Below are 21,666 nucleotides of genomic sequence, written 5' to 3'. Positions count from 1 at the left end.
TGCTAATGACACATGAGAAAAAGCATCTCTTCACTTAGTTGTCTGACACTTATCTACTCCCTTTGGTAAGGTGCCTGTTAAGATATTTGATCCATTTATTAATAGACTTCTGGGTATTTCACAATTGAAATGAGTTCTTTATGTATTTTTAACATAAATAATGCATCAGACATGACCTTGGCAAATATTTTTTAATTGTTCTCTTGCAAATCTTTGGAATATCAGAAAACTATAATTTCACTGAAATTTTCACTTCTTTCAGAGGTTGTGGTCTTTGAAGTTTCATTTAAAGCATTCAACATACATGCAGGTTGTCTAGAGGTTCACCTATGCTATCTTATAAGATTTTTTTAAAGGTTTCACATTAATTAGATTAGTTACTTAGAGAGAAAAAGATTGACAGTGAGAGAGCAAGGGTGAAAGCAAGAAAGAGCTAGAGATGGAGAGCAAGAGTGATTGAGTGGGAGAGCAAGCAAGAGAGAGAGGGAGGGGAAGGGAGAGGGAGGGGAATGGGAGGAGAGGAGAGAGGGACAGGGAGAGGAATGGGGAGTGGAGGGGAGAGGGAGAAGAAGAGAGAGAGAGAGATGAATGGGAAGTGGAGAGGAGAGGGAGAGGAAGAGGAGAGGGAGAAAGGGGAGGAGAGAGGGAGGGAGAGAGGGAGAGAGGAATGGGGAGTGGAGGGGAGAGGGAGGGGAAAAGGAAGAGGAGGTGGGAAAAGAAGGGGAAGGGGAAAGGAAGGGGAGGAGAAAGGGAAGAGGAGGGGGAAGAAGCACATCTGTACTCATGCTACAGTGTCCACATGGAAGTCAACAGATAACTTGCAGGAGTCAGTCCTCTCCTTCCTCTATGTGAGTTTCTGAAATTAGACTCAGGATTGGCAGCAATCACCTCTACCTACTGAGTCATCATCTCCCAATCCTCTTGGAGAATTTTCACAATTTTGCATTTTAAGTTTCCATCTGTATTGATGACCAGCTGCCTGGAATTATTTGCTACAAAGAGAACTTTCTGCCTTTATCAGAGAAGCTCTCTTCTGCAGCAGATGGGATATAGCATATATACAAATATACAAATATGGAGACCTGCTGTCAAACATTAGCAAGCCAGTAAGAGACTTTGGAACTCTCAGCCCGAAATGTGATGTCTAGGTCAAATCCCTCCCTCAAAAGCTCAGAAAAGCCCACAGAAGAGGAGATGGGAAGAAGGTAAGAGCCAGAGGGATGGAGAAAATCAAGAAAACAAGGGCCTGTAAATCAGCATGATGAAAGCTCATATGAACTCACAGAGACTGAAGCAGTATCCATAGAGCCTGCACATGTATATAATATGACAAATTCTGACTTCCAGTTTAGTGTTTTTATGGGATTCCATGGTTGGTGTGTGAATGAGTGGGTCTCTGGTTCTTGTGCCTTCTCTTGGGCTCTTTTCCTTCAGTTTGCGTTATCCAATTACTATGTGTTAGTCTATTACATGACATGACATGGCAGTACAGTCCCTTAGAAGCCTGTTTACTTTCTGAGAGAAACAGAAAGGGAGCAGATCCATATGGGAGGGGTGTCGAGGAAAACTGGGAGAACTAGAGGGAAGATAATTTGTAGTAAGGAATTATTATATGAGAACAATTATTTTATTAAGAGGAGGTAAAGGGGAGTACCTATTAGTCATTTTATTACTTTTCCTACTTCATCAAAAACAAATCAGATAACCATGCTTATTTGGATCTGCTTTTAGGTTTTGTATTCTGACCCATTGGATATATATATATATATATATATACTTTTAATATTTTTATTCTTTTTAATAGGAGGCTGTATGTTTATGTGTACTTCATATACTCAGGAACTGTGGGAACCAGAAGAGGACACTGAATATCCTGGAACTGGAGTGACAGATGGATGTGAGTGCTGGGAACACAACCAGGGTCCTCTGCTAGAGCAGCACACATGCTCAGCTTTGTAAGTGTGTATTCTCCCACCACGGCCACACTGTCTTAATTTCTGCAGCCCCATTATTAGTCTTGAAGCTGGGTAATGTCAGTCCTCCAAACTTCTCATCCTGCAGGATTGCATCAATGATTCAAGGATTGCAAACTTCTCATCCTGCAGGATTGCATAAACAAATCGAGGTTTTTTTTTTTTTTTACTTTTCCCTATAACATTTAAAATCAAATTTTGAGTATTCATGAAATCATTCATTGGAATTTTGCTTGCATTGAATATATACATCAAGTTCAGATGTGACTCAGGAATGGTACTGAATCTTCTCCGTGAACATGGGACATGTCTCTCTCTTTTTTTTTTCTTTTTCTTCAATTTATTTTTTCCATTTTTGTGGTTTTCTTGTATATGTATACTGTACACATTTATTTAGATAGATGCCAGGGTACATCATTTCTCAGGAGATAACACTGACTTTTCATTTGAAACTTCTATTTATTTATTATTATTCATATATTTAAAAGGTAAATGACTTTTGCTGTTTGGTTTGTGTTGTGATTGTTTGGATTTGTGATTGTTTTGTTTTTAATATCATCAAGGTGTCTACTTCACAGAATTCCTACTTGCTGAGAACCTGACCCTGAGCCAGGCACTGCAACACATGTAGTGCACTGTGGACTGCAATAGGCAACCTATTTTGGTTGAATGGGGCTTGTTCCGGTGACCCAGTAGAGAACTCCACAAGGGACAGAAAAACGAGCCACGTTCCCAGAGCCAGGTGTCTGACACCACAGAGACCCCAACTCCATAATTTCGTGACTATCAGTTACACAATGTCACAAGCTTCTGGCATTCTGGCTAGACTCCACCCCCACAGTTACCTGACTATAGCCAGGTATGCTCCTCCCCTCAGTTACCTGGTAACAGCAAGATAGCCCAGCCCACAATAAGAGAGGCTGCTTGGCCCCTCCTCACTCTCTTTAAGCCCTTACCTTTCTTACTCTTTAGCCCTCCTTCTCTCTTTCCCTTCCTCCCCCTCCACATGGCCATGGCCAGTCTCTCTCTCTCTCTCTACCTTCTCTCTTTCTCCCTGCCTTTCTACAATAAAGCTCTAAAACCATAGACTGTCTCTGCTCATCAAGGCCTGCCGTGCTTGAAGGATAGGATTCACTTTCTCCTAAGGAGCCACGTCTAACCTCTCACCAGAAGATGATCCTGTGCTCCAGCCACGGACTGGACCAAGGACTCTCACCCGTGCGGGAACCATCAAGTGTCCTCTCCCGCTTCCCTCTCCTCCCTTCAGCCCCAAAGCTCACCGAGCTGCCTGGGACCCCCATTTGTTCTCAGCTCTTCTGCAGTACCCAGTGTAAGATGCCCAAGGCTGAGAACCTGGTACCTAGGGCTGCCCCTTGTTCACCATCACCTCCCCCCTGCCCCCGCTGAGCTTGGATTCTGTGGCTTCCCACAGCCAGACACCCACCCAGGGCCACGTGGAAAGCATGCCACAGTCCTGCCGCATCCACCCTCCCAGAGCACAGGAACTTTGGCAGGACGAGGGTTCTCTCCCACTCCCCTCTTTCCCCCACACCCACGGTCCCACAGTGCACATCTTTAAATCTAGTATCTGGAGGTGTGAGCCAGGTACATCACCAGGTCAAGGGGAGTTTGGGATACAGAGTGGGATGTCTGTGGATGTTAATCAGAAATTGTGAAATGATGGAACTTGGATTCATCTGTACGTGTGAGATGTGAGGACTCTCAAGAATCATAGGAAAAGTGAGGTGTGGGGAAACTAAATTTTCAGCTTCAATTGCAGGAAATTGAAGGTAAATTATGGCATAGTTGAAACTTGAAGATTAAGAGTGTATTATCATTAGAAAAGACGGAACATGTCCAGGCACTGTGCTACACACCTGACATTTCATCACTTGAGAAACGATGGGGAGAGAATTGCCTCAGGTTGGCCTACATGGTAAGTTCTATGCCAGCCAGGGCTTCATGGAGAGATCCTATCTCAAAACCTAACACCCAAACCAAAAGGCTAATATAGTTGCTGCTAGAGAGTAGGATTTGATGTAGTAACACATGAAGCAGAGGGTTACTCTTTTATTTTATCTATTTTTTTTGACCAGTGCAAGGGGGCTAAACTGAGGACATTGTGCATGCCAGGCCAACACTCTATCACTGAATACCATTCCCATCCCCAAAGAGTCATTCTCCCAATGTTTATAGTACTATTTGAATTTTAAGTCAGAGCAATATATTGACTTGATAAAAATCAGGATTAAACCTAAAATATAAGGGACTCTGCTAATTCTTGCTAAAGTGCTTTGCCATTCCATCCCCCCCCCCCCCGGGAATCATACACAATAACGTTAATGCCAAATATGATCCATAATAAATTAAATAACACTTTAGAAATAGAATTAATTACTTTCATATAAATTGGTTTAGATAGAATTCATTAGGGGGAAAAAGCACTTGGACTCATCCTGTTCAGAGTCAATTATCTTTGAATTTTATTGAAACACAATTTCTACTCTGTATCCCAACCTTCCCTTGACCTGGTGATTCACCTGGGTCACATCTCCAGGTACTAAAATTAAAGATGTACACTACATGTGCTGCAGTGCCTGGCTCAGGGTCAGGTTCTCAGGAAATAGGAATTCTATAAAGTAGAAGCCTACTTCAGTGAAATGGAAGTTATTTCATAATATTTTCTATGTATGTGCTATATATAATACATTATATGTAATCTACAACACATATATAATATACATATGCACAAATAGTGCACAATTGTCTCAGACACAACGGTAAACTTTATTGCTCAGCCACTAAGGGCTAACTTTCCCCCAGGTTACCTCGCAGAACATTACAGTACCTCTGACTCAAAGCCTAAATTACTGGTGCTGGAATGAAATGAAGACTCGTAGTCTGTTGCTCAGGAATACACCTATCACTTCTGTTTGCACCTACTGTATTCTGTTAAGATGCCCATTTTCTTGCCCTTGCTATGCCTTGCTTTTTTAGAACATCTGGGAATAATTCTTTACCCAAGATACAGACCATTTTTTTAAGAATATAGAAAGATTAAGCAAACCCTAGATGGTAGGTCCTACAATTCTCCAACCCCATGGCTCCTATTTCTTGTTCATCCCATCCTTCCCTGAACCTGTCACACAGCTCAAAATACACTTAAATTTCCTTTCACAGAAGGATCAATAACATCAGATTGCTCAAGATTCTTGCTGCAAACAACAGAATTGACTCCAGCTAGTTTAATAAAGTGTGTTTTCTTAAAAATAATAACCTCAGAGATCAGTAAAGGATGTAGGAACAAAGTCTGATCTAAACTCACAGGAAAAGGCCCCCCACCCCATCTCCCACCCACACATCAAGCCACACAGTAAAACTGTTCTGAAGGAGGAAGCTTACTGCTGCTGTCACCTGCAGAATGTCAAGACCTGCCCGCCATGTTTCTGGTTCTTACACCAAAGATGTCAGACTCAAACCTCATCTGGAAAGCACCCGTTAGGGCAAGCCCTTGTCTGCACCAGCCATCTGCACTGCAAAGGAAGCTGAAAGTTGGACTTACTTTTGGGTTGGGTAGGTAGGACTATTACATGTGAAGTATTTGTAAGATGCCGGAAAGTCCCAAATGTGACATATGCCCAGTTAAAAACACACACACAAAAAAAAAAAGGGGGAAGAGAAGGAGGAGGAGGAGGAGGAGGAGGAGGAGGGGGAGGAGGAGGAGGAAAAGAAAAACCTATTTAAAAGAGATAGATATTTGAAGGCTAAACCCAAAATGCTGGGTCAGGAAAGCATTCGAAAAGTGTCATTGTTACAGAAAAACAGGAAGAGGAGGAGCAGGGCAGGTGATAAGAATGTGGGCTGAGTGCAGGAAGTGTTGAATTTGAGGTACTCATGAGATATGTAAATAGAGAGATTTAATTGAATTTATGAGCCTGGAGCTTAGATGAAAGGTCAAAACTCTGGATAATGCAAACGGCATCAGAATGCAGATGGCAACTGATGCTGTGGAGAGGATGTGGCTGAGGAGGGAGGTGAGGTAGAAGCATGCCCTGGAGACTCAGGGAGCTCACACAGCCCTGGCACTGGGCAAAAGAGGAGCGAGGGAGGGAGACTGAGAAAGAAAGGTCAGAGCACTAGAGAACAGAAGCAGAAGCTAGGGAGTACCAGAAGCCAGGATAAAGAAAGAGTGTAGGGATCAAGGGTGTAGCATACATGTGAAACTTGCGAAAATAAGACAGATCTCAAAGGTTCTCATTATACCCACAGTAAAAGGATATCTCTGTAGACGAACACACAAACACATACACGCAAACACATACGCACACACCATACACACACACACACACACACACACAGAGAGAGAGAAAGAGAGAGAGAGATATTAGTTTTGTTCTATGATGATCATTCCATAAGATATGTACACATGAAGATACTACATCATGTCCTGTTAACACATACCCATTATCTGTTAATTATAGCTCAGTAAAGCCAGTGAGTAGAAGGTTTCAGATCTTAAACGTTCTACTCAGATTTAGGAAGTATACAGTTGGCTATTTCCTGATTTTCCTATGATGCTTCCTATGATTTTCACCCCTCGTATCCTGACTTCTAGTCTAGGTTGCTTGGCGTACACTGGGCCATACTGTCCTGAAACAGAGATGAACAGAGACAGGAACAAAGCAGAGATACTGGCCTTTGAGAATGCTGTAAGCTTCTGGAACCGCAGGATCATACAGCTTTGCTGCCAAGTGCAAGGTTCTCCTCATCTTCTGCCTGCACACAGGCCTTGATCTGGTGTGAGCTGTCCCTGATCTCATGTAGGGACATATGCCTAGGACTCTCGGGTCAGTGGTCAGGCCTTCCTCCACATCCCTCAACCCCCTGTACTGAATTCTGCTGCCTTGGAAAATATCTTGCCATTCTATGCACCCCCTCCATTTGAACTCTACAGTTCACTTCTTCTAAATCTATCCTCAAATCCTCCAATCCGAAAGCCATGATTTCCTGATTTTCCCATGGTCCCATAAGACACAGAGGTTTGTGATATCTGCCACCCTATCATACAAATGAAAATACACATCAGCTTGGGTAACCTTAAGTCTCATGGTCTTCTGAAGTACCTACTCCATGAGAGTACCTGAGTGTACCTGTGGGGGGGGGGGGTCCATTATGCACATTGAAAGAGTTTATATAGTTAAAAGACTAAGAAAGACAATAAAAAACTAAGAAAAATATAAAACATATGCATAGCAAACTGTGCATTATTACTAGTATTATGAAATTTTTTGTGTTGTTTCTGTTATTTTCATAAAAAGGCAAGCTATAGGAGCATAAGACATATGCAAATATTATTTATAAACAATGTAAAAATCAAGCCAGCCATGGTGCTGTACCTAAGGGTTGGAGGTGGCAAGGTCATTTCAAAACCATCTTTGGCTACAAAGGAACTTCAAGGACAACTTAGGCTACACAAGTCTTAAAAATAATGAGCAAAGAGAATGTGATATACTGAGACCTCAACCCACAACTGTTAAGTGCACGAGTTTTACTAATATCCATAAAGCCATTCCATGCCCAGCTTACCAGGATTGCTTACCATGTCCACTTAGTGTGACTCATACTCAGGACGTCAGTGAAAAAGAAAGTCAGAGGTGACATAAGGAATTGTTGGAAAGTAAGGGGACTCACTTGACCTCTGATTCTGCACTTACAGTCTGTATGCAAGGACTGTGCTGAACTTCAGGGTACATGGGGATAAGAACAGGTTTTCTTTTCTGGTTTATAGCCCAACATTTGTAATAATCATTTGCTAATGAGATTTTAATGATAAAAATCCATCATACCAATTCTGTATATAAAAGACAGGTTCTTCTGCTGCAGTTTCCTTCACAATCAGAAACTTTCTACTTATGCTTGCCGATTCCTTGTCTCTCCCCTATCACGTCTGGTGGGAGAAACATTATAAAATTATGAGAAGAGCTAATGTACCTGGTGATAAAACAGAGGACTGACAGTTACGGAGGCTTCAGGTGGGCAAAAGGACAGGACGGGGAGACACAAGGACAAGCGCAGAGTCATTGGGATATTCTCAGGCTAACAGAGGGTATAGAGGAATGAAATGGCCATGACAAGCACAGCAACATGGCATGCACATGTGTGCACATTCAAATATGTGTATGTGTCTGCGTGTCTGTGTGTGTGTGTGTGTGTGCGTGTGTGTGTGTGCATGTATGCATGTGTGCATAAGATAGAATCTTTGTCTCTGGTATCTGATTCCTGTATCCTCCTGTGAATTCGCCAGGATGTTTTATCAATCATGTGACACACCTGAACATCACAAATATGAAGGTATCTAACACACTGGGATTCCCATAAGCCAATGCAGCCTATCGTTTATTGATTCCTGCTTGATTCTCTAATTAAATTCTAAAACGTGTGCTTCTGCAGATTGGTACCCAACACCTCACTTGATGTCAATAAAGCTGTGATGTCCAAATACCAACTGTCTCTATTCTCTCTGTTGATAGCTAAAATGTATATACACATGCATACATGCATGCATACATACATGCATACATGGATACAGGCAGTCACATACATATGTATCTGCTTCTCATATTTTATTTTGTGTCATTATCCTTGCTTTGTCTTTTATTCAAAGTTGACATAAAATTCTTCCCTAAAATCCTGGCTGGGAGTTCTTACACAGGACATGACACATGATTCCACAGTCTGGGTGACTTTTTCTGGATTGGGGGGTTACAGTCTCTGAACCTCTCACTTCAATGGTTACAATCATTATTTCAAGTGATTAATAATTCCTAATAATCCTGCAAAGTTATATCATATCCATATTGAGGGTAGGTAAATAGAGGCTTAGATTTGTTGTGAGCATGACCTAAAGTCATATGATTAATACATTGAACAACAACAACAAAAAAAAATGTCCTGAACTTGAGCCAGCAGAAACCACACCCCAAACTCTGACACCTTACCACATCACCCCACACCATTTCCTGGTAGCAAAGTGAATGGAATCAGCTCTAGTGGAGATGGAACCAGAAAAACAGAGGTGAGAAACAACTTCCTTACTAAGACTCCTCTAAGCTAGCTTACTTTTACAACCTCCCAGGCTTCCCTGCTCCATTTCTGGCATTTCCCAAGTTCTTCATCCTTGCCATAGTTTCATTATTTTCTTCTCTGGATAACACAAAGCTCTTTAAGGTGTATATACCAGCCCACAGAAAAATTGGGCACTCCAGGACATGTCTCCTGAATCCATAAAGCACATGATCACAAGGCATGCCAATTGTTTGCTACTATGTCTTCTAGGATGTCTGCAAACGACCTTCCATTCACCCCTGCCTTAGTTATTCTACATGGTTGTGGTTCAGGGACTGTTTATTGTAACTGCACTGGAAATTGTCACCACCCAGATCCCATAACCTATTGCTCCTCCTCCCAACTAAGACAGCTGAGTTTTGTAACAGAATCACCTTTGCTGCCTTGCCCAAGGTCACATTGCTGCCAGTACTCAGCTTGAAGGCAACGGTTAACTTATGCAAAGGTTGCCCTAACTATGGACAACTGGAAGTCATCCAAGCTCGAGGGGACCTGCGGGGACTTCTGCAGCTGCCAGTATGAATGCGTGAGTTCAGCTTCTACCTCTGTCCAACACAGTTTGCCTCTCTCACTTACAATTGCTCCTGTGACTCCCTCAGGCAAATCTCAGCATCTGTGTCTTGGAAACTCGATCTTTTACATTACTTGACTCCTAACTTCTGTCATATCCACAAATATTGTCACTTTAACAAAAGAGAAAGACTGAAGCGTAGAGACATACCAGAAGGCACATGGATATATGTCCAGAAATATATGAAGAGGTAAACAGTGTACAAATTAAAAATCTATGAATCATTTCTTCTTGTATCCTGTTTGAAGTGTTTGCTTCGTATTGCATAGCTTTGCCATTGTAATATTTTAATGTATACTGACAGATATCCTGCCTTTCACATTTATATTCCCTTGTTTTTAGGGTCCGTATGAAGAGACCCTAAAAATTTAGATAATTTAGTATAGATAATTTCTAAGCTTTACCTCACATCTTCAACATGAAAACTCTTACTATCTAAATGTACGTTCCTGTGTATATGTTGGTGCATACATGTTTGTGCATGTGTGTGGCTTGTGCGTACATTTAATGGTGTGTATGTGCACATGTGTGAATGTGTCTCCACATGAATGTTTGTCTATGTAATAGTTATAGGTGGATGTGCATATGGATATGAAGGGGCTGTGTGCACATGTATGTGTATAGTTGTATCCATGTGGGTGTGCATGCATACATGTAAACATGTGTTATGTGTGTATGTGCACACGCATGTAAATGGCTGTGTGATGTATATATATATATATATATATATATATATATATATATATATATGTGAGTGTGCATGTATGTACATTTATGTGTAGGTGTGTTATGTTCTGTATTTATAGGTATATGTGAATGCATATTTGTGTGTGAGTGTATTGGTGAGTCTGGGTGTATGGGGGTCTATGTGGGGAGTGGTGTGTGTGTGTGTATTTGTGTGTTTGTGTGTGTGTGTGTGCATGTGTGTGTGATGCATGTTGAGGTCAGTATTGGGTTTCCAACCTTGTATTTTGAGACAGAATTGTTCATTTATCCTGGAATTCACTGTTTCAGTTTCAGTGGATGGCCAACAAGCCCCAGGGATCCAGTCCACCTATGTCTGCTCCTCAAGCACCAAGGATAAAATTATCTTTAGCTTTTTGCAGGTTCTGGAGTTCTTATCTCAGGTCCATCCTCATATTACACAGTAAGCAATTTTTACCCACTGAGACACTTCTACAACCCTTACATATCATCTAAATCATACTGCTGGTGGTACACAGAGATGTAATTTGTTTGAAACATAGTCAATTGTTTTAAGAAACAATATTCTCAGTGTGGAAATTGTTTTCAAATCATTGGTAACTTGACAGCTGAACAGCCCCCCCCCCGCCTATTATTTTTTAGCTATTTATGAAAGTTTACGTTTTCAGCTCAATTTTCCCAAGTTAAAGATTGTTTTTAACTGTCTGCTTTGTACCTATAATTTATTTTCAGTAGATTATTCTGTGCTGCTTATGCTAGCAAAAAAGAAAAAGAAAAAAAAGAAAGAAATGAAAAGTAGAAATTCTCAAAAGGAACATACAATTTTCTTGTGTTTTACCATTTATTTTATTAAGCTTGCTTGTTCTTACCTTTGTCTATGTTACAAAAGCAATTTAAATCATTGCTTCAAAAATCAGAAAATTTAGACAAACAAACATAGGATAAAAACCACTCACAGTCCCACTGTTGAGCTTGTGAAAGTTCTGCCAAGCGATTTTCATTCCTCTGTATGAATTAATGTAATTATGGAAAACTTGGCTACTTTGGTTATAAATGTCCTTCAATTTACCGTGCTTCATTTAGTTAATCTAGATTCAAAGAAAAGAAACTTTCAGACCTGTCCTGTTTTATTCTTATCCTAAAGAATTTGTCAGCTATTGCCAAGGTGGGGAAGATATGGAGCCTGGATGGAAAATGCTTTCTGAGGGTCAACTACAACCAAATCAAGCTTTGGTTCCTTGAGCCGACACCCACACTTTGAATTCGGCTACAGAGCGAGTAGTGTCTTACATCTGCCATTTGGGGTTCCAGTGCCTCTTCATGAATGAGTTTCTCTGAGTCCTTCACAGCTGTATATCTTAAAACACCCTCCACTCTAACCTGTAGGTCTTTCTACTTTGCAGCCTATACTGAAAAGCACCTAGATTACCTCTACCGAAACCATCATTGCCAACACAGACAGTCTGTCTGACCTGAAATCTTTAAAACCCCATGCTTGCTTTGCAGTAGAAAACCCTACCCTTAAAATTGCATGTTAAAGGTTAGGCAATCTGCAATGGCAAGAAACATTTGAAATTTTAATCACCTAATTAGAAATATTCTGCTTTGTGTATTATTAAGAATTACTAAGAATTCCCTAAGGAGGTAAAGCCTTTGGGGGAACAAAGAATATATAAGCCTCAGTTTAATACTTGAGGCAGATAACTATAAATGATAGCTGTGCTATGGTTATTATGTTGATGACGGTAGGAATAAAGCTGAGAAGAAACGATGATATAGAAGAGGGTCTGGGTGTCATATATATATAGGCTCTAAGCTTAAAAAATGTCTGATAGCAATGTATGCCAGGGGGATAGTAAACAAGGATTTAAATGAAATGCTATTAATTTCTACCTCAATCCTCACTTTTTGCAGACTTTGTTGCTATTTTTTCCACAGTCTTATTTTCCAGCTGTAACACACATTATAAAATTGTTTCTTCCCAAGATTCCCTCTCTAAACCTTTCCTAACTCCTCTGGCCCACTAACACTTCCACAGCATGCAATCACACACACACAGCTGCCAGCCACACTCTCAGGCCAGCACAGCACAGGTACCCAGTTTCCGGGGAGAATCAGAGCTGGCAAGACTGAAGCTTTACTAGGGCTCCTGGCATTGCAAATGTGTGAGCTGGGGTGTTCCCAGCTGCGGAGAAAAGATCTGCTTCCATGGGTCAGATATAAGGAAGCTACTCCAAGATTCAATAGAGCTCTTTTACAAGAAAATAAAACAACAACAAAAGAGCCAAAAATAAAAAATAAAAATAAAATCTAACTCCACAGGAAACACAAAACTACACCCCAAACCAGTTGGCCCCCATCCTTAAATCTGTAAGCTGGTGATCTCAGGGTGTTCCTAAACACTGAGTATCTCTGGATGAAAGAAATTCAAAGCTCAGGAAGCAGAACCCCCCTGGGTTTCTCTTTCAGCTTACAAGAAAACAAGCTTTGAACCACAGTGAACAGAAGGACAGATTTTCTGCCAACCTTAGGCAAACCACTACACTGAAGAGTTGCAGCCCTCCATGTCCTGTCAGACAGCATCCAGCCGCACTTGGGAGGAGATCCTCCCTCTAAGCAGTCTGTGATTTATTTGAAAATGAAGTGAGCAAGATGGAGGTGCTTCATCCTGCTCTCTATGCATGTAGCTCTCTTCCTCTTCCAGGCTATAGAGCATCATAGACAGGACAACCTCCCCACACACAGACCCACAATCGCACAGCCACAACCAACCACTGTAGACTTAGAAGGGCCAGGGAGAGCCAGTGTGAGGGAAAGAGCACCAAGCAATGCAAGTGAGAGTGGACTTTGGAATCGGAGAGCCCCTGACTCAAGCTTCATCTCTGCACAAAGTTAGCAGGATAACCATCCAAGTCACCTGTCCTCCATCTAAGTCCACCACTGCCAGATGGAGAAGTTACAGCAGTGCTGACCTCATAGAGATATTGGCAAAATCGCATACATTAACCTGTGTGGAGCACTTTGATCTGTTTTACACAAACAGATCTGACTGGCACAAACTGTGGTTGTGAACTCACATCAGAACTTTGGTGAATGGATTTTCTAACTAAAGAACTGTAGAGCCTGTAACTGCTCAGATGCAGGGAAAACTAAAGAGATGCCCACTCCATAATGAAGTATCTTTTATCCCAGGAGGGAAGATCCTTCATTTTTCTTACTTTTACATATCCGATTTATGAATATACAAATTTTTAAAGTCTCTATGGTATCACTCAGAGTTGAAGCAGAACTTTTATATAACACATCCAGCTGCCTTAAGTAGATCAGCTATTGCTAGCTCATGCTTAAGACCTTTCATATCCAATAACAATAACTCAAATCTCTTAAGCTCATCAGCACAGATATCCTAATTCTTCCAAAACAGCATTTCCTTACATTCAATCTTTATCTCATAAAAAAAAAAAAAAAAACCAAGAGACATACAACTTGCAGATATATGCAGGCCTCTTTGAATTTTTTAATTAATTTATTATTATTTTCTTTATTTACATTTCAAATGCTATCCCGAAAGTTCCCTATACTGCACCCCTGCCCCTGCTCTCCTACTCACCCACTCCCACTACTTGGCCCTGGCCTTCCCCTGTGTTGGGTCATATAAAGTTTACAAGACCAAGGGGCCTCTCTTCCCAATGATGGCCGATTAGGCCATCTTCTGCTACATATGCAGCTAGAGACACAAGCTCAGGGGGTACTGGTTAGTTCATATTGTTGTTGCACCTACAGGGTTTCAGCCCCCTACAACTCCTTGGGTACTTTCTCTAGCTCCTCCATTGGGGGCCCTGTGTTCCATCCAATAGCTGACTGTGAGCATCCACTTCTGTGTTTGCCAGGCACTGTCATAGCCTCACAAGAGGCCCTATATCAGGGTCCCTTCAGCAGAATCTTGCTGGCATGTGCATTAGTATCTGGGTTTGGTGGCTGATGATGGGATGGATTCCTGGATGGGGTAGACTCTGGATAGTCCATCCTTTCATCTTAGCTCTAAATTTTGTCTCTGTACCTATACTGACCAGCGTTTCCCTCCCTTCTCTCCTCCTAGTCCCTCTCCCTCCTTTGCCCTCTTTCCATCCTCCATCTACACCTCCTCTGCCTCAATGGATATCAACCAACCATAGCCTATCAAGTTACAGTAAGATCAGGCACCCTCTTGTTAAGGCTAGACAAGGCAATCCAGTAAGGGAAAAATGTCGACAAGGCAGGCAACAGAGACAGCCCTTGCCTCCACTGTTAGGAGTCCAACAAGAAGACCAAGATTCACAACTCTAACATGTATGCCAAGTGGGTCAGTACCATATTGGGTCCCTGGTTGGTGGCTCAGTTCCTGTGATTTTCTATGGGCTCAGGTTAGTTGATTCCGTGGGTTTTCTTGTGGTGTCCTTAACCCCTCTGACCCTTACAATCCTTCCTCCCCATCTTCCAGGGAATTTCTCAAGCTCTACCTAATGTTTGGCTGTGGGTCTCTAGAGACAGACTTTTAAATCATCTATCAGGCACAGTACTGGCCCTGAAAAAAAAAAGATCAGAGAGCTTAGCATCTATGATTATATATGCCCAATTCAGTTCCCACCACTTTACATGTCTTAAAGAAAAAAAAAAGTATTAGAATACAGATAAAAATGTTCCTTAGTCACACTAGCCACATCTCAAATGTGCTTGATGCTCGTATGTTCTCAGATGATACTGTATCTGGACAGTGTGCATAAGAAAATCAGCCTAATTAACTAGACAAAAAGAAGGCAGTGTTCATGTTAGTGAGTATCCTGCTATTATAGCAAAATGCCGGATGTAATCAAGCTCCAAAGAAGAAATTGTATTTGTCCTCATAGTTTTGGATGTTTCAGATCACGACAAACTGGCCCCATTGCTCTGAGATGGTAGTGGCGCAGTCTGCCATTGTGGAAACATATGAAGAAAGCAGCCATTTACCGCATGTTTGTAGAAAGTGAAAGAAAGGAACGGAAAGAGGAACCATGAGCTCAATATCCGCCTTGGGAAAATACCCCCACTGAGCCTACTCCCACTTGGCCCCATCTCTTAAAGGCTCTACAACCTGGAAGAGAGCTATAGACCTCTGGCCCATGGGCCTTTGTGACAGAGTGGAGATGCTATGGTGGAGAAACACAGAATGCTACGGGACCTGACAACAGACCTAGAGATCCAGAAGTTCTTGATGATACAGACACATTCTCATCATCAGACACTGTGCAAGTGATTTCAAGGCACAGGTACAGAACTCTATAACCCGATCTTAAGACCTTCGAAGCACAGTAACAATCAGGTCCTCTAGAAGGGGGAGCTAAGGAACAGAGCAGAGCTTCCAGGACACAGATTGCTTCAAGGGGTGATGTTGACAAGTACAGACCAAATGAGAATTAGGCATGAGTCCTACTTACACCAGCATACTTGGTGAAGACTATTCAAGCATGACGTTTGCCTACTGCCAACCAGCTCTCTGTTTCTCCTTCATCTGGCTACATAAATTCCTTTGTTGCCAGCAGGGTGGGGAGGCAGACCTAAGTACATCTCCTGTCATCTTTTCATTACAGTTCCAATAACGTTTATTTAAAAAGAATGTCATAACTTCTTCTGCCTGTATCAGGGAGCGAACCCTTACTCCCTACCAGTAGTCTAAGCTGTAACTTAATTGTTGGATCATCAACTGAGCCGTGATTAAGTAACACAGGCCATGAGCCATTTATTAGGTAGAACAGCTGTAATATAACACAGGTATGTTCCTAAACGAACTTCAGTTACAGTGAGTGCTATGGAGGTAACAGATAGGTGACAAGATTTGCCTGCCCTACTTTACTTCAAGTCCAGACCCAGTAGAGTTTGAGAGATGCTGACATACAATGGTGTGAGCTGCAGATGTCAGTGGCTTTTCCAGTCACTCTGTGGAAGGTTTCAAACAGGAAGATGAGTGAGGTCTTGATGGTCTAACCCAAGGCATAGTGGACGAGTTGCTAAAAATGTCCTCAACTGTAAATCCAACAGTACTAGAAACAGCAATGAAGGTAGATGAGGCTAGAACACATTGAGATGGTATAGTTAAAAAAAACTGCAGGGCAGCGAGAAAGGAGTGAGTGATGAGAAGTAGAGGATCTGCATGTTAGCAAATCAGAAGGGAGTCTATTGGGGGGGGGGAGTAAAATGGAGCAGCAAGGGAGTGATAGAAAATGTTATAATGAAGCCCAGTGCTCTGTATGCTAACTAAAATGTTCATCAAAAAGAAAAGGGAAAAGCAACGGCAGATGAGGATGAGGCCAAAGAAGACACAGGTAAAGGCAACTAGGCAACGGAATACAAAGGAGATTGGGGGGAGAAAGAATTTCAGTCAGAGAATATGTTCAAATATTATTGTTCTGAGAAAACAGATTTCTAGGTAACAGTCATAGGACCAGGTGGCTAAAATGCTGTGACTGTGAAAGGGAAGGCAGTGACAACATCTGTGACTAGAAGGCCAGGATGCCCCTGCAATACACAGCTCAGGACTTGTCCCACAGGCTGTCATAGGTCTTCATTGCTATTTTTCTCCTGAGCATCACCAGACCTATTATACCAATTTTGAGCCTGATTCTAGAAACACCCTTCAAGTTACCTAGCAACTCAACCCTGGGAAGTGTGTGTCACAGTAAGAAAACTTCCAAGTAGAGGCTGCCCTTGATCCTCGCACAATGGAGGCCAAAGATGCCTAGGCAGCACTGTGGGCCATGCTCACAGTAAGCTCCAGTTTAACAAAACCATTCATCTACCTCCACTCATAACACTCTCTCCTCTGCGACATCAATCTTGTTTCTTCTTAAAACTTGATTTTTAAAATCAACCTGACACCCTAAAGAGGTTTTTGATGTTTTATTTGATTCAAAGAATGACATTTTATCCACCCTTCTTTTCCTAATATTTACCATAATCTTAATATTGCTGGGAACAAGGAAAACAAGCATATTCTAAGTGCTACCATTTTGTTTTCCAAAACAAAATTCAAGTTCCTAGGTCCTAGGTGAGCTGAGGATTTCCCTATAGTGAAGCAGCTTCTATTGTAAACAGTGTTCTGAGTACAGACATCTCAGGGACAAGGTGTAAGGAGCCAGGTGTCTGAATCCAGCCATCTGGAGGGCAATTTCTCTATCTTGTTTGCAAGGTCAAACAAGTTCATGTTCCCAGACCTAGGAATGAATACCTATCCACTTTCTCCAAATATTTTCTTAATTGTCTATTAATTGGTAAAGAATATAAAGATAAGTTATAAAAATATATACCCTATGTAGCCTTAAATTTTCATACCCAACCCTAATAATATGTTTTTAAACACTTTAACCTCTCTTCTAGCCCACCACCCACCAGAGATAGTGGAAAAGAAAGGTTAATAGGAAGTGGGGTGGGGGCTGGAGAGTTGGCTTAGTGGTTGAGAGCACTGACTGCTCTTCCAGAGGTCCTGAGTTCAATTCCCAGCAACCACATGGTGGCTCACAACCATTTGTAATGGGATCTGATGTCCTCTTCTGGTGTGTCTGAAGACAGCAACACTGTACTCATATATAAAATAAATAAATCTTTAAAAAAAAAAATAGGAAACAGGGGCAGCTGACCTGTTTAGAAGTTGTTCTTTGAAGCAATTTCCATCTGCGTTGTTAGTAAATCAGCAGTTCCATTCACAGGAATCCTCAGCGGCGGCTCGAACCACTCATGAGCACTTCATGAATACACCAGCAGTCCAGTTCCGTAGTGTCTGGATAGCAAACACAGATCAGCAGCAGTGGCACAGACTAGCAGAGACAGGAGAATCGGCAGCAGAGTCAACAGGAGGAACCAGGACCACGAGGGACTCCACAAGTTCTCGGTTGTGCCTCTCTCAGTGAAGTGGAGATCAAGAAGGGTTGTAAAGCTAGTTATGAAAGCAGGCCAAGCCATGTCACTTTCCGTTGAGTCCTATTTATATACCCTCCAAACATCACGTGTCCTCCGGAGTATTACCTCGTCATGTGAGTCACATTAGCTGACATCACTCTGCCAAGTAGCCTGAGAGCTACGACGAGGAAGCGGCGTGAAGCCGCAGGAACCTCTGGAGTACTTTTTGGTGTATTTTTCTTGTGGAATCACGGAGCGCAACGCTACAATGTAAGGTGGATGAACACATGCATGTTGTTAGCCAAGAATCCTTCATCATGAGCCCTTTCACGTGCTTGCTTTAGCAGAACATTCTTTCCCTGTGTCTGCTTCAGCAAAATGTTCCTTCGTGAGTCTGCTTTAGCAAGAAAGAGTCTTTCATTTGTTTCTGCTTTAGGAAAACACTCTTTCATGTGTTTGCTCCAGCAAAACACCATCCAATATAACTGACTTTCCAAAGAACCCTTAAGTCTCTACTTCACGACCAATTCCTGATATGCCCAAAATAATCACATGCAGCTGACAAGTCACTCCTTTGTCCCCTTATGACTCTAAGCTCTGGGCCAAATATCTAGAAGAATGATCTAAGGACCTTGAAGCCAGGTGTCCTGGATATGGCCCAGTCTCTAGCACACACTCCCTTGCTAAACCCATAATGTCAAAATACACAATGGCTAATACTGCAGCTCCTCCAAGATCTCCCACCCCCCTGCTTTGTGTCCCCATCCTTTAAAAATGCAATACAGCTTCCCCTTGGGAGTGGTTCAGATCCCAAACTGGACACTCTCCTGAGATCTTGAAAATAAAGCTTTCATTTTTAAGCTTCCATCTCTGAAGTGAGTTTTCTTGGCTTCCAGCCCGAACCCAACAGTATACACAATGCACTTAGCGAATGTCCGAGGGAAGAAATAGGAAAGTGTGGGACAGAAAGAAAGGAGAAAGGAGATGTGTGGGATCAAAGCAGGGGCAAGCGGAGAGCTAGCAGGACAGAAGCACATGGATGCTGTATAATAAGTGTCACTGTAAAAAGAGGAAGAGGCTGGGATAAATGATTATGAAATCCATGTGAATCTGAGGCCTAGAAAGACTCCAGACTCTTAGAAGGCTCCTCTCCAACTGTGAATCTGGTTGCATGTGTTCTTTTCCGCACAAATTAACCTATATCAGACAGTTTGACGCTAGGAAGATGGCTCATCCGGTAAAGTGCTTGTCATGCAAAAGTGGAAGGAAAACCCTGACTCCACAGTAATAAGAAAGAAAGGCAGTTTTAAAAGTGGAAAAAGCAGCCTGGTCTACAGAGTGAGTTCCAGGACAGCCAGGGCTACACAGAGAAACCCTGTCTCAGAGTGAGTTCCAGGACAGCTAGGGCTACACAGAGAAACCCTGTCTCAGAGTGAGTTCCAGGACAGCCAGGGCTACACAGAGAAACCCTGTCTCAGAGTGAGTTCCAGGACAGCCAGGGCTACACAGAGAAACCCTGTCTCAACAGGCTGGCCCTGTTCCCTGAGTGTTCTACCTGGTCCCCACAAATTTCAATACCATCATATGAAAATCAGGCTAATCATATCTGCTTTGGGAGTCCCTAAGAGATAACAAAAGTGAAAATCTTTGCCAATCCAAAGGGTGCCACACCTGGGCAAGCTTACTGTCATTGGCTTTAACTTGGCTTTGCCCGGCCTGAAGACTATTCAGCCGTTCTTTGCTGTCTCATCTCCATACAAAGCACGGAAAAAGCCTTGTTTTCTGCACAAAGAAGATGGATGAGTTCACTCAGACTCAAGATCTCCACAGTTTCACTGGCTGTCCCTCTAGTCTGCTGTATCAGGATGTGTTCACAGTAATCATCCACCGAGAGTTCATCTCACAGAGTACAACGGAAAGACCCAATCCTTGGATCCAGGTCAGTTTGCAGAGAGCCAACCCCTCCATCCACTCACTATGGTAAGACACAGAGCACAAGAAGAGGGAAGATGCCCGTTACTTTTAGCTCCTGACATGGCAAGGATACAGGAATAAAATGACCAAAATAATCTTTGCCTCTATTTTTAAGTTAGCGCTCAGCTCTGACCAGAATGCAAGAGAGGCAAGACTCACAACTTATTCCTTTTTTTTACATTACCCAGCAGGTTTTGCCTGCATTCTCATTTTTGTCCTTCAGTCGCCTCCCCAAGGGACAATTTCAAGCATTAATAGAAATTCTAAGTGTTTTTTTGTTTTGTTTTGTTTTGTTTTTTACTCTGTCTTTCCAAATCATTTCACTTTCCCTATATCACTCATACCTTCAAAAAAAAGGATGTGAGAGGATTTCAAAAATTTTCACAAGCTTGTTTGGAAACCTCATTAATCCCCGTGTTCTGATACAAAATCTGTCCTGGCTACTATTTTCTTCTGGAACGGCTAATCTATAGCCCTCCGTCTGCTTGTTCTCATCTTGCCTTTTCTTATCTGCAGTTTGTTTTTGTTTTCTTTTGCAAAGCTGTCTGCCTTTCTCCAAGCAAATGTTAGGATCTACACAGGGTCAGACACCTGCATGTTAAAGGAGAAGATGAGGAGACAGTTATGGGATGAAAGTCAGAATCTGGAAAGCCCTTGACGAGAAGGTGGAAAGAGATTGACTATTCCAGGATTGGGCAGTTGGGGCAGAGCCACAAAGACAAGACTACTTCTATTCTACAACTGAAGCTGTATGTGAATTGTAGGGGCTAGGAGGATGGCTTTGTCAGTAAACTGCCTAATAAAGTCTGAAGACATGAGTTTGGATTCCCAACACCCATGTTGAAAGCTGGGCATGAAGGACACACTATAATTCCAGAAGTGGGAAGACAGAGATGGACAGAATCCTACAGTTCTCTAGCCTAGCAACCCAACCAAATTGTTGATTCAGAAGAGAAGACCCTGCTTCAAAAAATAAAATGTACTGCAAATCAAGGAAGATATCCAACTCTGACCTTTGGCACACAGAGAGACAGAGAGAAGGACAGACAGACATACATACACATACACACACACACACACACACACACACACACCCCACAAGTGATCCACATGCATCCACACATACCACGAACAGTATACGCATGTCACACACATACACATGTACACCAGAAATCAATTAATCAGTTAATTAATAAACAAATAGAAAACAGGCTTGAATTCCAGAGCAACCTGCTTACCACAACTAGATGTGATTCTCAGACATTTTATGTGTGCAGCTGAGAGGACTGAATTTTATATTGCATTTAATTTTAATTAAAAACATAAACTAAATTTGGTTTCTAGAAAATCAGTGTGATTAAAATTACTTGAATATATAAACCTACATTTTCAACTGTAAATTTTGTGAAT

General features: G+C 42.0%; 1 protein-coding gene across 1 annotated transcript in view; it reads right to left on the bottom strand.

The window, feature by feature from the left end:
• Aim2 (absent in melanoma 2) overlaps positions 1–21,666 on the bottom strand; it is a 44,655-nt gene that overhangs the window by 18,951 nt on the left and 4,038 nt on the right. Inside the window, exon 3 of the mRNA XM_029538706.1 lies at positions 18,024–18,163. The gene's annotated coding sequence lies outside the window, so the exon portion shown is untranslated. The remainder of the gene's footprint in view (positions 1–18,023; positions 18,164–21,666) is intronic.

The sequence above is a fragment of the Mus pahari genome, chromosome 5, assembly GCF_900095145.1.
Source record: "Mus pahari chromosome 5, PAHARI_EIJ_v1.1, whole genome shotgun sequence".
NCBI classification, from domain to species: Eukaryota; Metazoa; Chordata; class Mammalia; order Rodentia; family Muridae; genus Mus; species Mus pahari.
Note: the sequence above shows the minus strand (reverse complement) of the source record. Positions and strands in the feature narration are given on the sequence as shown.